At 37.4% G+C, this 16,852-nt stretch overlaps 2 protein-coding genes across 8 annotated transcripts in view; one reads left to right on the top strand and one right to left on the bottom strand.

Moving 5' to 3' along the window:
* The window catches only part of LOC6051016 (G protein-activated inward rectifier potassium channel 3), a 225,958-nt gene that overhangs the window by 62,846 nt on the left and 146,260 nt on the right, over positions 1–16,852 (top strand). The gene's annotated exons all lie outside the window — the stretch shown is intronic.
* The window catches only part of LOC6052572 (serine/threonine-protein phosphatase 2B catalytic subunit 2), a 149,912-nt gene that overhangs the window by 20,766 nt on the left and 112,294 nt on the right, over positions 1–16,852 (bottom strand). The window contains exons 1-2 of one of the 6 annotated variants that reach the window (XM_038259210.1): positions 3,284–3,797; positions 3,136–3,232 (exon numbers count right to left, since the gene is read on the bottom strand). The exons of 4 other annotated variants lie outside the window; for them this stretch is intronic. The gene's annotated coding sequence lies outside the window, so the exon portion shown is untranslated. Of the gene's footprint in view, positions 1–3,135; positions 3,233–3,283; positions 3,798–16,852 lie in introns of those variants that run through there. One more of the 6 variants, XM_038259208.1, reaches the window with a different exon arrangement.

Raw genomic sequence — 16,852 nt, 5'->3', positions numbered from 1 at the left:
CGGAAACTTCTGCTGATATTGATCGTTCGCTGGAGGTGATCCAGCAGGCTATCAACCAAGCAGAGGCTGCCAACGTTCGGGAGGTTCCTGTTAATTTTAAGGTAACTGATATTGACGTAGATACTAAACACTTGATTAGACTTAGGAATGTTTATAGGAGACAATATCAACGGACTGGGGACTATGACAAAAGATTTCAGTGAACAATTTGAACAAAATCATACAAGACCGACTTGACAATATCAGAAATCAAGAATTTTCAAAACATGTAAGCCAGCTTGGGAATTATTCAAAACCATTTTGGAAACTTTCAAAAGTTCTTAAAAACAAACCAAAGCCTATTCCTCCTCTTATTGTTGAGGATTCTCCTTTGATTACATCCGAGGAAAAGGCAAATGCACTTGGGCTTCATTTTGTTAGTTCACATAATCTTGGCGCTTCCATGACCAGCCGTAAAGAAACATCAGTTGCCAATAGTATTTCAACAATCAATGACTCTACCTTTGAATTTCCTGCAGATTCCCATGTTTCTGGTGAGGAAGTCAAAGTTGCAGTTAAACAAATGAAAAATATGAAAGCTCCAGGCTTTGATAACATTTTAATCTAGTGTTGAAAAAACAGAGTGATCAGTTCTTTCAACATCTAGCCAATATTTTCAATAAATGTTTGCAACTTGGTTACTTCCCCACCAATTGGAAACTGGGCAAAGTCATACCAATTTTGAAGCCTCAAAAGATCCAACATCGCCAACAAGTTATCGTCCCATTAGTCTTTTGAGTAGTCTGTCCAAACTCTTTGAGAAGGTCATCTATTCAAGGCTTTTGGATTTTACCAACGATAATAATATAATTTTGAATGAACAGTTTGGCTTCCGAAAGGGACATAATACTGCTCATCAGCTCACGAGAGTAACTAAAATCATCAAGCAGAACAAGCTTGAGTCTAAATCAACTGCTATGGCTTTGTTGGATGTTGAGAAGGCTTTTGACAATGTTTGGCATGATGGTTTGATACATAAACTGTATTTATACGGTTTTCCAATGTATCTTATCAAAATTATCCAGCACTATCTTTCGGAGAGATCGTTCAGGGTTTTTCTGAATGGGATTGCTTCTGGATTATTCAACATTGATGCTGGGGTTCCCAAGGAAGTATTCTTGGCCCACTTCTGTACAATATTTTTACATCTGATTTGCCTACTCTTCCTGGTAATGGTGTGTTGTCACTTTTGCTGATGACACTGCCGTTATTTATAAGGGTAAAATAACCAGATATTTAGTTGGCCGTCTTCAGAAGGGTCTTGACGTTCTTTCCGAATACTTTGGCGACTGGAAAATTCGCATAAATGCAGCCAAAACTCAAACCATCATTTTTCCACTTTCCAAATCGGCCAGATTTGTCCCAAAGGATGATGTTTTGATTAAAATGAATGATGTTTCAATACCCTGGTCAAAGGAAGTTGTCTATTTAGGTCTCATACTTGACTCGAAACTATTGTTTCGGCAGCATGTAGATAAAATATTGAACAAGTGCAGCATTCTCATCAGGTGTTTGTATCCTTTAATTAACAGAAAATCAAAGCTATCTTTGAAAAATAAGCTAGCAGTTTACAAACAAATAATTTACCCCGTTATTGAGTATGCAGTACCTGTTTGGGAGTGTTGCGCTAGAACTCATAAATTGAAGCTCCAGCGTGTCCAAAACAAGGTACTCAAAATGGTTTTGAATGTTCCTGGCTGGACAAGATCAAGTGAGGTTCATGAATTAGCAGAAGTAAAAACGTTGGATCAGAAGATTCAAGAGAAATGTTTGAAATTCAGGGAAAAATGTGCTTTATCTGAATACCCCTTGATTCAAGGATTGGTTTAGTTTATGGTAAGATTAAGTTAGTTTTAGGTTAGGTTATGTTTTCTTAAATTTATTTATTTTTTTTTTTCCTCATTGTACCTAGTGTTACAAAAATGATAAATCATATACTTTTAAAGTTAAGAAAATGAACAGTGTTTAAATCACGAAAAGCAAACTAAAGCTGAAGAGCCACAGCTGACCACTTATTATGTAAACCAAATGTAATTATTATAAGAAAGATTCAATAAAGTATATTTAATTCAAAAAAAAAAAATTAGCTCTCAAATAAGCTGTTACAATCAAAACAATCGATAGTTTGTATAAAAATTTGCTAGAATTTAAGAAAATCGTAACCATAAATTTCTGCTGTGCCTTCTCGGTGCTTCGAACGCCTATGAAATATTTCAAGTGAAATGTTTCACATTTTTGGTAAATTTATAATTTTATTGTATTTAATTGTTTTGACATTAACTATATCGTTCAAACAAACTTTAAATAAAAGTTGATATTGGAATTCATCAAATCACACAGTTTTGACATTCATAATGCGAACTTATACCCAAATAATTGATAAAACAAGATGAAGTGTCCGGGTTTCGAAGCGTCCGGGAATTCGAATCATGACGTTACCATGCGTCCCCATTCCAACACTGCTAGTTAGAATATTCTAATGGAGACGCAAGGTGATCCACTATGCCAAAAGCTACTCAACTTTGAAAGTGGCTTTTTCGAGAAATTGAATTCAATGTTAATATCTCGAGTTTTTTTTGAAAAGGTCCAATAAACCAAATTTTCAGTTTTTGCCTTTTGGGTGTTTTTCAAACCGTCTTGAGTCAGGGGTATCAAAAAACACCCAAAAAGCAAAAACTGAAAATTTGGTTTATTGGACCTTTTCAAAAAAAACTCCAGATATCGAATTCGCACTCCAACGCCAACTAAATTCAACCTTTCCAGCTCTCACCAAACACGGAGTAGGCGTGGAGCAACCAAAAACACATTCTCTTTTTTGTTGTTTTGTGTGCGTGTTATTTTTTTTTGTAAAGGGTATTTTTTGGGGGGTGCGTGTGTGGGAGGCACCCACCGGGTTAAGCTCGAAAGTGAAAACGAAACATTGTTTGCATGTGTGTATGTGTGTGCGTTTCGATTGCCACCTGCTGCGCGGAACTCGCAAAACAGCTGACGGTTCGTTGGTGGTAGTAGGCTAGTTTGACAGTTTGTTCAGCTGTCGGTGGTAGTGACGCGCGAGTTGAGTCGAGAGTGACTAATGACGCGATGGTGTGTACTTACTAGACTAGGCACATGCACGCCGGCCGAATTTGAGTTGAGTTTGCACGATCGCAGCAGGCCTCGGCAGCACGTTGCGGACTGCACGGAAAATTAAATCCTAATGTTTTATAAATATAACAATACAGAGGTAGGCGCTGTAAAACTATACCGCTTTCGGGATTTGGCAGAGCCGTTTGCATACACACGAGGGCCGCGCTCGGCCGCTACTCCAAACAGTTGACAGTTGCGCGCCTTATCAGTGTGCACTTGAACTTTGGCGCGTCTCTCACCCTCTTTTGAGTGTGTATTTGGAAGGAGGTCGAAGATGGCGGCGGCGGCGGCTGCGGCTTCGTTTACAAATAAATAAGCGCAACTCCGAAAAAAAACGTGGCCCGCGCACAAATTTGAGAGGGATTTGCACACCTAATTAAACAACACGACGCCCGTCGGTGTTGGTACGACGGAACACAACGATAAAAACGACTAAACTAAGCTAAAAAAAAACGGAACGAACGGACAAAAACGAACAAAAAAAGACCGGCCTACTAGGCGTAAAATGACACACGGAGGAGCGTGCAACGGCGAACGCTCGCTCGATATTACTAAAAGAAGAAGACACGCCGTGGCGAGACGGAGCCGGCCGCGCGCGCGTTCGTTCGTTAGAGGATAAATCCGCGCACTGTCTCAGCGAGCAGTAGCAGTAGGCGCCGACGGGAGACGACCGTGAGCGAACGATTGGGATTCGGGCTGTGAGGTGAGAGCTAATCGCTCTCAACCCCGTGAGAGAGCGTGGTTGAAGAACGCATACTAATCCGCGGTGGAGCACGGTGGTACTTAGAGTGGACAGAAAAGATATTTATGTATTATATTTTATAAACTTACGAAAAAAAACGAAGTTGACTATTGGCTGATGCACGAAGTGATTTGTTTACATTTTTTGGTACCCTCCGCAAACGGCAGACCATACAACTTTGCTGCCGGATCTTTTCCGGCAGGCAGTTACAAGAAAGTTGTGCAAAAAGTGAAAATTGGTGAATTTTCACAAACATAATCTATTTAATAATTATTTTATTTATAAGCTTTTCAACTGAAGCCGATCTCAATAAGAATTCATTTAAATTTCAATTTGTTCAGATTTTTTCAAGAGAAACATTTTACATAGAATTCCTCGGCTCTCGTAGTCAATGAGGTAAATAAGAGAGCCTTTCTTACTAAAAATGAAAAGCTATGTAAGATGAGCACATTTGATTTAATGATTTTTTTTACTACGTCTTTTGTTTATCCTGTGACTGTAAGCAAACTGTACGTCAATAAACTTTTTTAACTTGAGTAAATAACGAATAAAAATATGAAAAAAAACTTTTAGTTTTTCGGACAAAATATATATTTTTAATTAGATGGATTTATGAAGGGGAATTGTTCCAGAGGTATACACTTTTGAGCATTGATGTTTCATAAATTGCATAAAATTTTGTTTAAATTAGCTTACTGAATAGAATTCAAAAATAACAAATAATGCTTTATGGAAAACATATTTTTTTTCATACAGTCCAGACTCGATTATCCGAAGTTCGATAATCCGAAGGTTTGTATGGGACTTCGGATAATCGAATCACGAACAAAAAAAAATCGTATTGTTCCATTTTCTTGTTTTTAACATAAAATTTGAGTTCTACGACCCCATTTTAGTCAAATTTGAGTTGTTGATTGCCTTTTAAAAAATAAAATGCATTTTTTCAATATTACATCACCGCCATTTTGGCCGCCATCTTGGATTTAGAAATTCTTAATAATTTTAGCGTAGTTTAGGGGTCATACATATGCTCAACAATCAAAAATAAGACAACGAAAAAGATGTTTTTTTTCGTGATTCGATTATCCGAAGTGAAATTTTTCCGAGGCCTTCGGATAATCGAGTCTGAACTGTATTATTAAAAAAATCTTAATAGTAAAGGAAATGTGATTATTTAGCGTTCTAATATTTTACTTGTAAAAGGAATCATAAACATTCTGATTTTTTTAAAACTGCGTTACAAAATAGTCACAGTTCAGCGCAGGGATTATCATGAGAAAATTATCTAAAAGAATATTTTTCCTGAATCATCAATGAAATAAAAAAATACAGTTTAAATGTTTCAATTAATTTAAAATTTTGAAAAAAAAAAAACAGAAGGACCTGTAAATGAAACAAAAATCAGTTAATCATGATAGTGTAAATTCATTTCCAATTCGATGTAATTTTATCAGGGTAGTCGAATATAACAAGAGGTAGATTTTTGCTCTATTCCGATAAATTCCCAGCGTTATGATAAAACCAACTTTTTTGAAAAAGAACCATACAAGTTTGGGTATCAAATATCGTGGTTTTGAACATGAACATGAACATGAATATACACATACTGGCAATCTATGAAAAAAATGGTTGAAATTTTATACAATTGATTAAATTTTAATTCGTTACCATATTGGTCATGTGTAACATAACACCCTTTACTATTTTAATAAAATTTTTGATGCATAACTTACTTTAATCAAGTTTAAAGAGCAATTTTAAATTAAATTAAGCTATGTTCCAAAGTAAAAATTGTATGAAAAATAACGTAATATAAAACATGTTCATTTCATCAAAACAAAGGAGAATGGGCAAATTTGTATGGGAGCTGGTCCAAGGATGTACACGAACGGGACAAACTTTTTTCGAAAGATCTCGCCGAGACATGTAAAAAAGTCTTCTGGGCCAACTCTCTAAACCTCGGGGTTCAAAAGTTACAAGTTGTTGAAGTTTGAGCATTTTGGGTTAAAATGTACAAAAAATCGTATTTTTGCTATTTCTAAAATCATTCATACAATCTCTGTTTCATTATGGTTTCGATTTTCCTGACTTCATTTGACGCGTATCAGCAAAAACTATGAGTTCTGATATGTCTTAGCATGATTGAAACATGATTTCTCTTGTTTTTATCCGTTTGAACCGTTTGTGCAAGAGGCATCCCATAGAAACAAGTCGAAACTTCAAGGTTTTGAAACCGGATCTGACCCAGACTGCTTCAGTGAGTATGGAAGGCTTTAGTGCAATGTTGTAACAACTTATTGGGATGGTCTGAGTCATCCGAGAACTCCTTGGAGTTAAGACCGGTGAGTCTACCGCCGTAACAAGAAAGATGTCGGCGGTTTTTGATAACGGATCATACCCGCATGGCTTCAGTGAGTATGGTAGACTACTATTCTGATGTGTTGGAGTGTCCTGGGTTCTCCTAGGACTCCCTGGAGTTAAGATCTGTGGGTCTACTACCGTAAAAATCCAAATGTCGACCGGTTTTGACAACGGAACATACCCGCATAGCTTCAGTGAGTGTGGTAGACTGCTTTGCTAATGTGTTAGGATGTCCTGGGTCATCCAAGGACTCTCTGGAGTTATGATCTGTGGAGCTACAGCCGTAACAAGCAAGAGGTCGACGATTTTTGACCCCGGAACATACACGCATAGCTTCAGACAGTATGGTAGACTGCTTTGTTAATGTGTTGGGATGTCTTTGATCATCCTAGGACTCCCTGGAGTTTAGATATGTGGGTCACTGTAACAAGAAAAAGATCGATGATTTTTAACCGCGCATCATAACCGCAAAGATTCAGTGAGTATGGCAGACTGTATTGCTGTTATGTTGGGATGTTCTGGACCATTCCAGGGAGTCCTTGTAACAGCCGTAGACCTACAGAACATAACTCCAGGGAGTCCTTGGATGACCCAGGACATCCTAACACATTAGCAAAGCAGTCTACCACACTCACTGAAGCTATGCGGGTATGTTCCGTTGTCAAAACCGGTCGACATTTTGCTTGTTACGGTAGTAGACCCACAGATCTTAACTCCAGGGAGTCCTAGGAGAACCCAGGACACTCCAACACATCAGCATAGTAGTCTACCATACTCACTGAAGCCATGCGGGTATTATCCGTGGTCAAAAACCGCTGACATCTTGCTTGTTACGGCGGTAGACTCACCGGTCTTAACTCCAAGGAGTTCTCGGATGACTCAGACCATCCCAATAAGTTGTTACAACATTGCACTGAAGCCTTCCATACTCACTGAAGCAGTCTGGGTCGGATCCGGTTTCAAAACCTTGAAGTTTCGACTTGTTTCTAGGGAATGCCTCTTGCACAAACGGTTCAAACGGATAAAAACAAGAGAAATCATGTTTCAATCATGCTAAGACATATCAAAACTCATAGTTTTTGCTGATACGCGTCTAATGAAGTCAAGAAAATCGAAATCCATAATGAAACAGAGATTTTATAAATGATTTTAGAAACAGCAAAAATTCGATTTTTTGTACATTTTAACCCAAAATGCTCAAAGCTCAACAGCTTGTAACTTTTGAACCCCGGGGTTTAGAGAGTTGGTCCAGAAGACTTTTTTTCATGTCTCGGCGAGATCTTTCGAAAAAAGTTGGTTCCGTTCGTGTACATCCTTGGACCAAATTTGTCCATTCTCCTTTACTCAAATCAGTAGATAAACTTTGAAAAAAATTTGTAACGGCCTTACCACAAAAAAAAAAATTTGCCTCAGAATCTGGTTGAAGTCAAAAAGTTTAATAGGTAATTTACTTTTGAATGTTTTCTAAATAACTACATATTTCAACATATCCTAATAACATACATAGCAACATACCTTAATTTCTGATTTTTTGAGCGTGCTCAATTTCTTTAATTTGTTTTTATAGGATTTGTCCTGTTATATAAATATGTATATTTAATAACATACTTTCAATATCGAAAATTTATGATTTTATTTAACCTAATTAAACATATAATAATTACCTAGTTTTTCAATAAATTCCCGGATTTTTCAACATATCTTAAATGAGAATTACTATTAAACAAATATTTGAGATATTTTAAACATGATCTCTTCATGATTTCTTCAAATTTATTTTTTTTCTTAAGAATTTTTCCTCTTATATAAATATGTTTATTTAAAAACATGCTTTCACCATCGAAAATTGAGTTTTTTTTATTAAACCTAATTAAACTTATTAAAATTATCTAGTTTTTCAATCAAATTTCCGGGTTTTTCATGGTTTTCTCTCTGTTGAATCAATTTTCCGACTTTTTTTTCTGTGTTTAAGTAAAATGAAGGAAACAGTATCATAAAGTGCTTTTGACACAAATTTGCAAAATAACAAAAAAAAAAAAAAAATGACATACATTTGCAAAATAACAACAAAAAAAACACAAAATAACCAAAGTTTTACCATAAAAATATTTTTATTAGGATCTTTTCGGTACAGGGACCTGGTTAGGGCCTAGTCGGCTTTTGTAATTACATTTGACTTAAGCTAAGAGTAATTTCAGAGGATCTTGTGTGTAAATGTTAGTGGGAGGGGAGCCGATTACTTGAAAAAAGATAAAAAGCTTTTATCATTTAAAATACTTCAAAATCACATTTTGTATTCTTAAGGACGTATTTGACTAAGACAAATAAAAAAAAATTAAAAAAAAAAAACAAACTGGCAAACAAACAAACTATTTGACAGTTTGGCAGTTTGCCTGCTTTGTTTGTTTGCCTGCATTTATTTGCAGAAACGAGTTTGTTTTTTTGTTTGCCATAGTCTCTTACCTCCTTTAATAGTTTACAATCATTTTTTTCATATTTCAAAAGAAAAACAAAATTTCCTCGGTGGTTTTGAAAAATTTTTAAAGACAAAGAAGGAATACAAAAACAAAAATGAAAAATAAAATATAATTTAATAAATATTTGAATTAAATCTTTCATTTTGTTTTTGCCGAAAACAAACAAAATTTAAACACAGCACGCAAACCCGTATCGCACATTCCCTCTGAGGAAACTGACGACGGGCCGCGGTGAGAAAGTTTGCAAGCGACTCTCGTTAATTACTCTCACACGCATAAATCTCACCGCCTACGGCGATCCGTTCGAAGATTTCAGCTGGCGAGACATGATCGCAATCTTCACGGCTAACGCAGAGGTTATTTGAAAACAAAATGTTTTTTTTTTATAAAATTTAATTAAAGATTTTTTTTTTACTTTTTTTATTAGATACGTTTAATAGCCGAAACAGCTGAGGCATAAAAATTCATATTTCTTTTAAAATAGTCTGAAAATGTAAAAAAAAACTTTGCTTAAAACTTGTCACACCTTCGCCCTAATTAATCGAGCCAGTTCACGCATCACTGTACACAGTGTCACTAACTTGTCAACTTCACCGGGGTCGTCGTCGCCGGCCGGTTCGGCGCCGTGGGGTCGTCGTAAATTAAAGAGAAAATTACGCCACACACAGATTTTCACGCCTCAGCCGCTGGAAGAGGAAAAGTTTCCGAAGCCGCCGCAATCGCGCTGACATCGAATTGATCCCAATTAAGTCAGCAATTAACTAATCCAATCGACTAACGCCCAGCGAGCGCGCGCGAGCTCGACCCTTCTCACCTCGCTCGCTCTGCGGTGAGCGAACGAGTGAGTTGAGTGAATTATGAGAGCAAAAACAGCGAGCGTGGATCAGTAGGCGGGGTGAGGTGGTGGCGTGAATTCTAATTTTAAACCTCCTTTGATCGCCACTCGCAATCGTGATTGTCTCGGTAATGTGCTGAGTGATTTTTTTTTAAATTTATTTCTAAAATTTGGTTAAAAAATATATATGATAAAAAAAAGAAGTTGAAAAACTGATAGAAATAAAATTAATTCTTATTTTTTTTTCAACAAAATCTCCTTCAACCACACCGTCCATTGTTTATGATACAGTCCTGGACTTGGCTCGCTCCCCCACGAACCAAGTCGATCGGTCACGATCAAGTTGCTCGTGTCGCGACCGCACGATCACGTCGACGACGACGACGAGTCTCTCCTAATTGTGTGCACGTGTGTGTGCAACCATGCGTGCTTTCGGTAAATCAGGGCAAGCCATGATCATGTGTGCGCGCGCGCACATGGCCTGCTAGATTTGCTCGCGATCACACACACTCGCACTTGTGATCGCGATTTTGATATAAATCGCCAAAATCTGATCGCGCGAGAGCGCGAAAAATGATTTAAGAGCGAGAGAGTTCGGCCTTTTCGGGGTCGGTTCACGGTTCTCTTCTCACGCGAATTGATGTGAGAAGGTGAGCGGGTGAGTGAGATCGGCGCTTTATTTACGTTTAGCGCGCAGCCCGCGTAAAGTAGGTGAAAATATGAATAATGTTTGCCCGGAATTTGGCCGATGCGGTTTCGAGAAGATAAATGTGGTATTTGTTTGGCGGTATAATAAATAAATCGTAATTAAACTAATTTCAACCACCTTCGAGCACATTTTTGTTAGAAACACTGTTCATATTTTATGGAAACATGACAGTTCTTGTAAACAAAAAACAGTTCAAAGTAGGTGAAAAATTAACACAAGGTTGAGCCTTTTGGGTAGACACTTTTCGCGTTAAGCCAACTTGGATCCAAATTTTGCGAAACACGTCCATTTGAACACCAAGGCCTGCTGCGTGTGTGTGCGTGTGTCTGCGTTTATGAGTCGCAACAGAATCGACTCTGACAGATATAAATGAGAAAGTTTTGGTACTTTTTGTTGCTGTTTTTCTGTTGTAATTTTTGAGTACATTCTCTAGATTCATGGAATGTTTGTTGATTTTGTATCCAATTTTGCAGTCTGGGCTTACAAAATGAATTTTAGAAAACCTGTATCTTGAGAAGGAATTTTATGATCGATTTGGAGTCTTCGGCAAAGTTGTAGGTGAAGTTTGGGACTTCAGAATAGAAGGTGCATGGAACAGTTTTTTCCGATTTTTTTTATTTTACTTTTTATTACTTCGCCAGAGTTTGGGATACTTGAACTATAATTTTTGCAAAAAATCGAAAATGTTCAAATTCAAGAAGATGCAAAATCGAATTTGTTACCAAAAATTTAGTTTTTGACAATGTGTTTTGATTAAGTTAATCGTTTTCCAATTGTAGGCATTTTTCGGCTATTTTTTTAAATATTAATATAACGATCTTATGTTTTTCACAAAAAACAGTTTTTGAAGGAAAAGGTTCCCAGCCAGAAGAAAAAATGGCGAAAAGCTATGAAGCTTTGTAAAATTGTTTCCTATTGACTCGATTTTAAATGTCAGAAAAGGAATCTTTTATTAAATTTTAAGCCACTTTAGAAAAATGAACACTTAAAATTTTTTTTTCGTGATTTTGAAATTCACAAATAATTTTAATACTTTTTTATTTCGCCTTTTTTCTTAAATTTTTTTATGTTTGATTTTTTAAATATGCTGAAACTTTTAAGGTACCTTTCATATGTACAAAGGAACAATTTTAAATGATTTGTTGTCTTGGGAATAGGTATGGAAGTGGACTACACCGACAAAATGATACACGGAAAAAAATAATAATTTTTAAATCAATGAAATTGTAACTGAAAATCAAGTTCCTGAAAAGCTCTATTTAATTTTTATTTGATTTTGTTATATTTTAATATGCTTATTTTAAAACAATATTTTTTTTTGTTTTAATGTTTTAGTGAAAAATTAAATAAGCGATCAATAGACTGTTTGTTTACATCCAGGATTACGCCCTTTATTAAAATTATACTTTTGAAATGATCTGTTGAAAAACTTCATGAGAGATTTCATGCTAATTTCAAACGAAATATTTCAAATCACACAACCACAGGAATGTTTCCGTTTGTAATTTTAAATAAATAACCACTGACGTTTTCGGATCCCAAAACACCCACCATAAATCACCCCGGCTGCTGTTTGGGACGGCATTATTAAATTGTCACACGACACGCCGCCGCCGCTGCACACTTGTGTTTACCTTTCATGTTTGGCTTGCTTTGATGTGCCAGGGGTAAAGTGTAATTTTTATTACTGTTTTTTTTTTGTTGTTGTGTATTTGTTTTCGCTTGAAAGCCTACCAACTGAGTTGAAAAGTGACGGTAACTTTTCAAAATGTCTTATTTTTTAACAAACGCGTGCGATGCTTTCAAAATAGGTTGTTTTAATGTCATTTGCGAGGAAACGCCTTTCAGATCTTCTGGTACGACACACCGTGCGCAATTTCGATGCTAAATTCATGGCGGCGTCACAGTATTTATTTTGTTGCAATTTATTCTCCAACGAATAAATAAACTGCATTCATTTACATCAATGATGGGGCAGCGCACACAACAAGCCCACACAAACACACTGAAATACAGAAAGGCCGGAGTGGAAATTTGCATTTTGGTCCATATTGTGTATGCGATGCGTTTGTTTACATTTGTCGCCGCCGCCGTCGGTCGACGTTCTGTATGACGTAATGGAAACCCAAGCAAGCGGCGACGACGACGAATCGTTATTTACATTGATGGAAATGCTTTCTCTCTTGGGGTTTGAGTGTGTGTGTTTGTGTGAGCAAGAGAGAGACAGGGAGCGACGGGAACGCCTGCTCAGATTGGATTGGTGTTTGGTTATGTTTATGCGTTTGCCTTCGAATTATAAATGTAGGTCATTCTATGTGGATGTGCGTGTGTTTGTACGTGTCCTTATGGCTGTTTTGGAGACACAATCTAGTTATATTCGAAAATTGATTTCAGAATCTTATGCTGGGGGTTGTGATTGAAACACAGTACCCTGGAAGAAATCCCCACAAATTTTGCTTGTCGGACCGACTGTCACAAAAATCGGGTTGATGTTGGGCAAATTCAAAAGTAATTTTAAAATCAATAAAAAAAAACAATGGGGCGTAACCTTGGATGTCAGCAAGCTGTTCAACTCAATAAACTCAATAAAAAACATTCACTTGAGTGAGCGGGATGACAGTTATTGTTTACAGCCAAGGATACGCCCTTTTGAATTCTTCATTTATTAATTCTTTTGTTGTTGTTTGTTGACATTTTTTTTTATAAACGTGTATTTGTTTTTTTTCGTTGCAGGTAGGTCACAAATTATATGTTGAAGCATCTTTGTGTAAGTATGATTTGATGTCGCAATATTAACAATGTAAAAGGGCCAAAGACAAAGTGTAAACAGTGCATTTTGTCGTTTGTTATGTAATCATAAACTGATATCGCTTTTTCAGTGGTTTAGAAACTCTAAAATAACTTTCATTAGGGCGTAACTTTCATTAGGGCGTAATCGTTCTTGTTTACATCCAAGGTTACGCCCTTTTGGAAAAATGACAGCTAAACTATTCCTGATCCTCTGGAGGGACCAAGAACAATGCCGCACGATAAAACGCGACGTGACGTTCGTGTTTTTGTTCACGGATGACGTTCCGCATCGCAGTAACCTTCCTCTAGCGATGCATTATCGCAGCCAAGGACATCGAAGCCACCGCCATGGAAGAGGAAGGGGACGTATCAGCACAATATTTATTGCCCCGGTGGTCAAGGCGGAGTGCCCTCTGGGAGTGCTTGGTCTGGGTTGCGAAAGGGGGACGTTCTGGAATTACGTATAAAGATGGAATTTCCTCAAAATGTTGAGGTTAATTATTACAAAAGAACGGAACAGATTTGATTTTCTTCACATTGTTTACAAACATTGAAAAATGTCAACAATTTGAGCGACGTCTGAAGCGTAGTTTTGAATGATTCGAAACTCACCACAGCAATTTTGAATTCACCACCGCTTATTTACACGCGTTTGACAGATGCAAACACGCCTGTTTGGCATGGCTTTCTACCTAAGGTACTCGTGATTGAGTGTGTAGTAGTGTGGTTGTCAAAATCGTTATCTCTGCCTCTCTCACTCCACTGACACTGACATTGTTTATGTTTTGGTTTTCCTGGCACGGTCCATTGTTCGTTTGTTATTGTTTTTGTTTTAGTGGCACGGAGTCATGCACTCACACTAATGCACAGCAAGATCGCGAGTACCTATGATATACAGCCTTGCCTGTTTGGCATTCATGAGATCCAACATAGCTTAGCATAGCATTTTAAAAATTAATTTTTAGTTTTCATTTGCATTGTTTTTGCGTCACGTCGTTCCTGAACAGTACTAAAACCGAAAAAGAAGAGAATAACACACTTTTATGTCGCACAGCGCAAAAGAAAGCCACTGGGGAAATTACAAGCTCGGTGTGTAACGTTTTCTTTTTTGGTGTGCTGTCGAACAAGTTCAACTTCTTCCTTCTCCCGAGGTAGTCCCGTTTGCAGTCGACACAGTTTGACCTTTTTTCCCTTTGTAAAATGTGGCCAGACAAAAGTTATTTTCCCATTTGTCTCTGCGCGCTCTCTCTCTCTCGCTTTCCTAGAAGTAGGTATTTTCTTTTCCTTTTTGAAAATGGCAATCGAAAGGGTTAATCAGGATTTTACGATGGAGCTCCCTTTTTGCCGAAGGTTGTTACGGTGAAACGCTTGTGGTTTGATTTCTAAATGGAAGAACTGTCAAAATTGTGCCTTTTTACCCTCTGAAAACGTCATGTTTGTAGAAATTTGACGTTTGCCATTTTTGATCATGATCAAAATTTCAGTGTTGCCAGTTTGTAAACATTTGAACCAAACATTTTTCATGGTCAAGCTATCGAATCCCTCCTGTACTTTCCCACATTTGTTTCCCCTCAATTCCCGAGGAAAATTAAACCGGTTCGTTTGCGGCAGCAAATAATTCCGGTTCGGTTCACCTGGTCATAAAATGACATTCACTTGTGGTGGTGGTTCGGAAGTTCCGCCGTAGGAGGCCATGGAAAAGCTAGAGAATCGCGTTGCCAGGGTGACAATCCCGTTTCCGACAAACGTCTTTCGTTTGGTGTCGAATTGGAGGGGTTTTTTCCTTGGACTGTTTTTGTCCTCTTGAAACAGTAAAACTCGCTAATTAAAATTGTCCAGAGTAATGACTTTCGTGTCTTGTCAATGGTGAAATCGTAAAGCCAGCTTTACGATGGCAAATTTCTCCGTACTTGAGTGCATTTCTTCGTGGCTGAGAAGAATTTTTGGATAGTCGTTAAACTTGTCCGGAAATTTTTCCTCTAGGGCTAGTTACACAGTAGAACAGGAAAAGGTGTAGGTCGAAATTTCTCATTAGGTCAAAAATACATCCAAAACCAATTTTAGCAATAGCACTAACGATTGTTGTCAAACCATCGAGGTACTTATCCTGTTTGACACCCCTATTTACACAGTGTTCACTGACACTACCATACGATTGTTTTGATAGTGTGCGTGAGCACCGTGTAAAAAGTGACAGTTCGTTACTTTTTTGATTGGCTTTGACAAACCAACGGGATACAGACTTAAAGCTGTCAAACGACAACTTAACAAGTTAGGAACTTTCAAAAGTCCACAGCTAGTTTTTGTTGATCTTTTTCTGAGAAAATAAAGTCAAAATGACAGCTTCGTTGATTTGGTCCAAAATAGGTACATCATTCCTTAATTTAATCTTCTCGCCCAGTCACGTCCTGGGAAAGTTCTTAACCCCCCATCATCACGGTCTCAGCAAACCATGACTTGACACCTGACCTCGGGCTCGTTTAATGTGTTGAGTGAGGGGTGTCGATTCATTGTGACCGCAAAGTAGGCCAATGATTTGTTTACCTTTCACTCAAAAAAAAAAATGTTTCGTTTACTAGATCTCTTGCACTTTTACCGATATTTTTTTAAGATTCTGAAACAAGGATAATTTGAAGCAAAAAGATGTTGGTCGAAATATTCAGGCCTCAATATCTAAGATGACCCAAACCTTGAGAAATTATCCGTTTTACCTCCGGCGAAGCCGACCCGGAAGTTTATATTTTATTCATGAGTGCCATTTTCGGAGGGGGGGTTCAACGCTGGGGAGTTCGACCAAATTTGTGAGGGAAACTTGCCCGAATCAATATTCACATTCAACCAAACAACATCTGGATGAATTTTCCTTCCTGCCTCCCTTCCTGCTTTGAAAGATGATTTATCGAACGTATTTTGTCATCCATAAAATAACGCGTTTTGGTTTCGTCAAATTATCGGCTTTGATGGAATTTGTCGGAAAAGTTTGTCAGGGTTTGTTTGGATTCCATCCCAAGTGACAATAAGCACGATTTGTCATTTTTTTTAATGCATTTGTTGTCAAGAAAATTGTCAATCAGTGCAAGTGAGTTGCGTTTAACATCAGCTGCCACAATAATTTCGTTTGGGTGTACTCGAATTACATTTTTTTCAAAGCTTCTCACTGCTAAATATTTCAAAGCCTACTGAGTAAGACGACGCCGTAAACTTTTTGCTCTACCGAAAACAAAAAAAAAACAGACGATTTAATAATGAGGCTTGGTTCGGTTTTTCAATTAAAAACTTTCAAACTTAGCTCTGGAAATCTCCCCTCCCTCACTAATTTAGCCCAGCAGGTAGTCTTCTGACAGATCGTTCCACCTGACTGAGCATTTGCTCCATTACGCCGACGACGACGACGACGAGGAGTTGGAAATGGCATTCAATAATCGGCTTAAGAAGCGGAAGCGGGAAAGCATCCGGTCTGGGTGGGTGAGGAGGGGTGCCTGGCGGAAAACAGCAGGTTTCTGTCTGGAATTCTAGGAAACGGTGCGGAAAAGGAGGGTGGAGGTTTTTCGAAAAGGCGCATGGTTTGAGTTGTGAAGATACGGAAATGTTTGTATTTATGACAATTCGAAATTTTATGTAAATTGAAGTCCTAGCAACCCTTTCTAATATTTTGAAAATTATAGAATTTGTAAATTCAGAAATAAAAAATAGAGTACTAAAATTAATCAAGAATAAAAAAATAATAGAATAATCAATCCGATTTTTTTTTGTTTCAAAATTCATAGATTTTA

This window comes from Culex quinquefasciatus, chromosome 3 (genome assembly GCF_015732765.1).
Source record: "Culex quinquefasciatus strain JHB chromosome 3, VPISU_Cqui_1.0_pri_paternal, whole genome shotgun sequence".
NCBI classification, from domain to species: Eukaryota; Metazoa; Arthropoda; class Insecta; order Diptera; family Culicidae; genus Culex; species Culex quinquefasciatus.
This window is presented reverse-complemented; position numbering and strand designations above follow the sequence as displayed.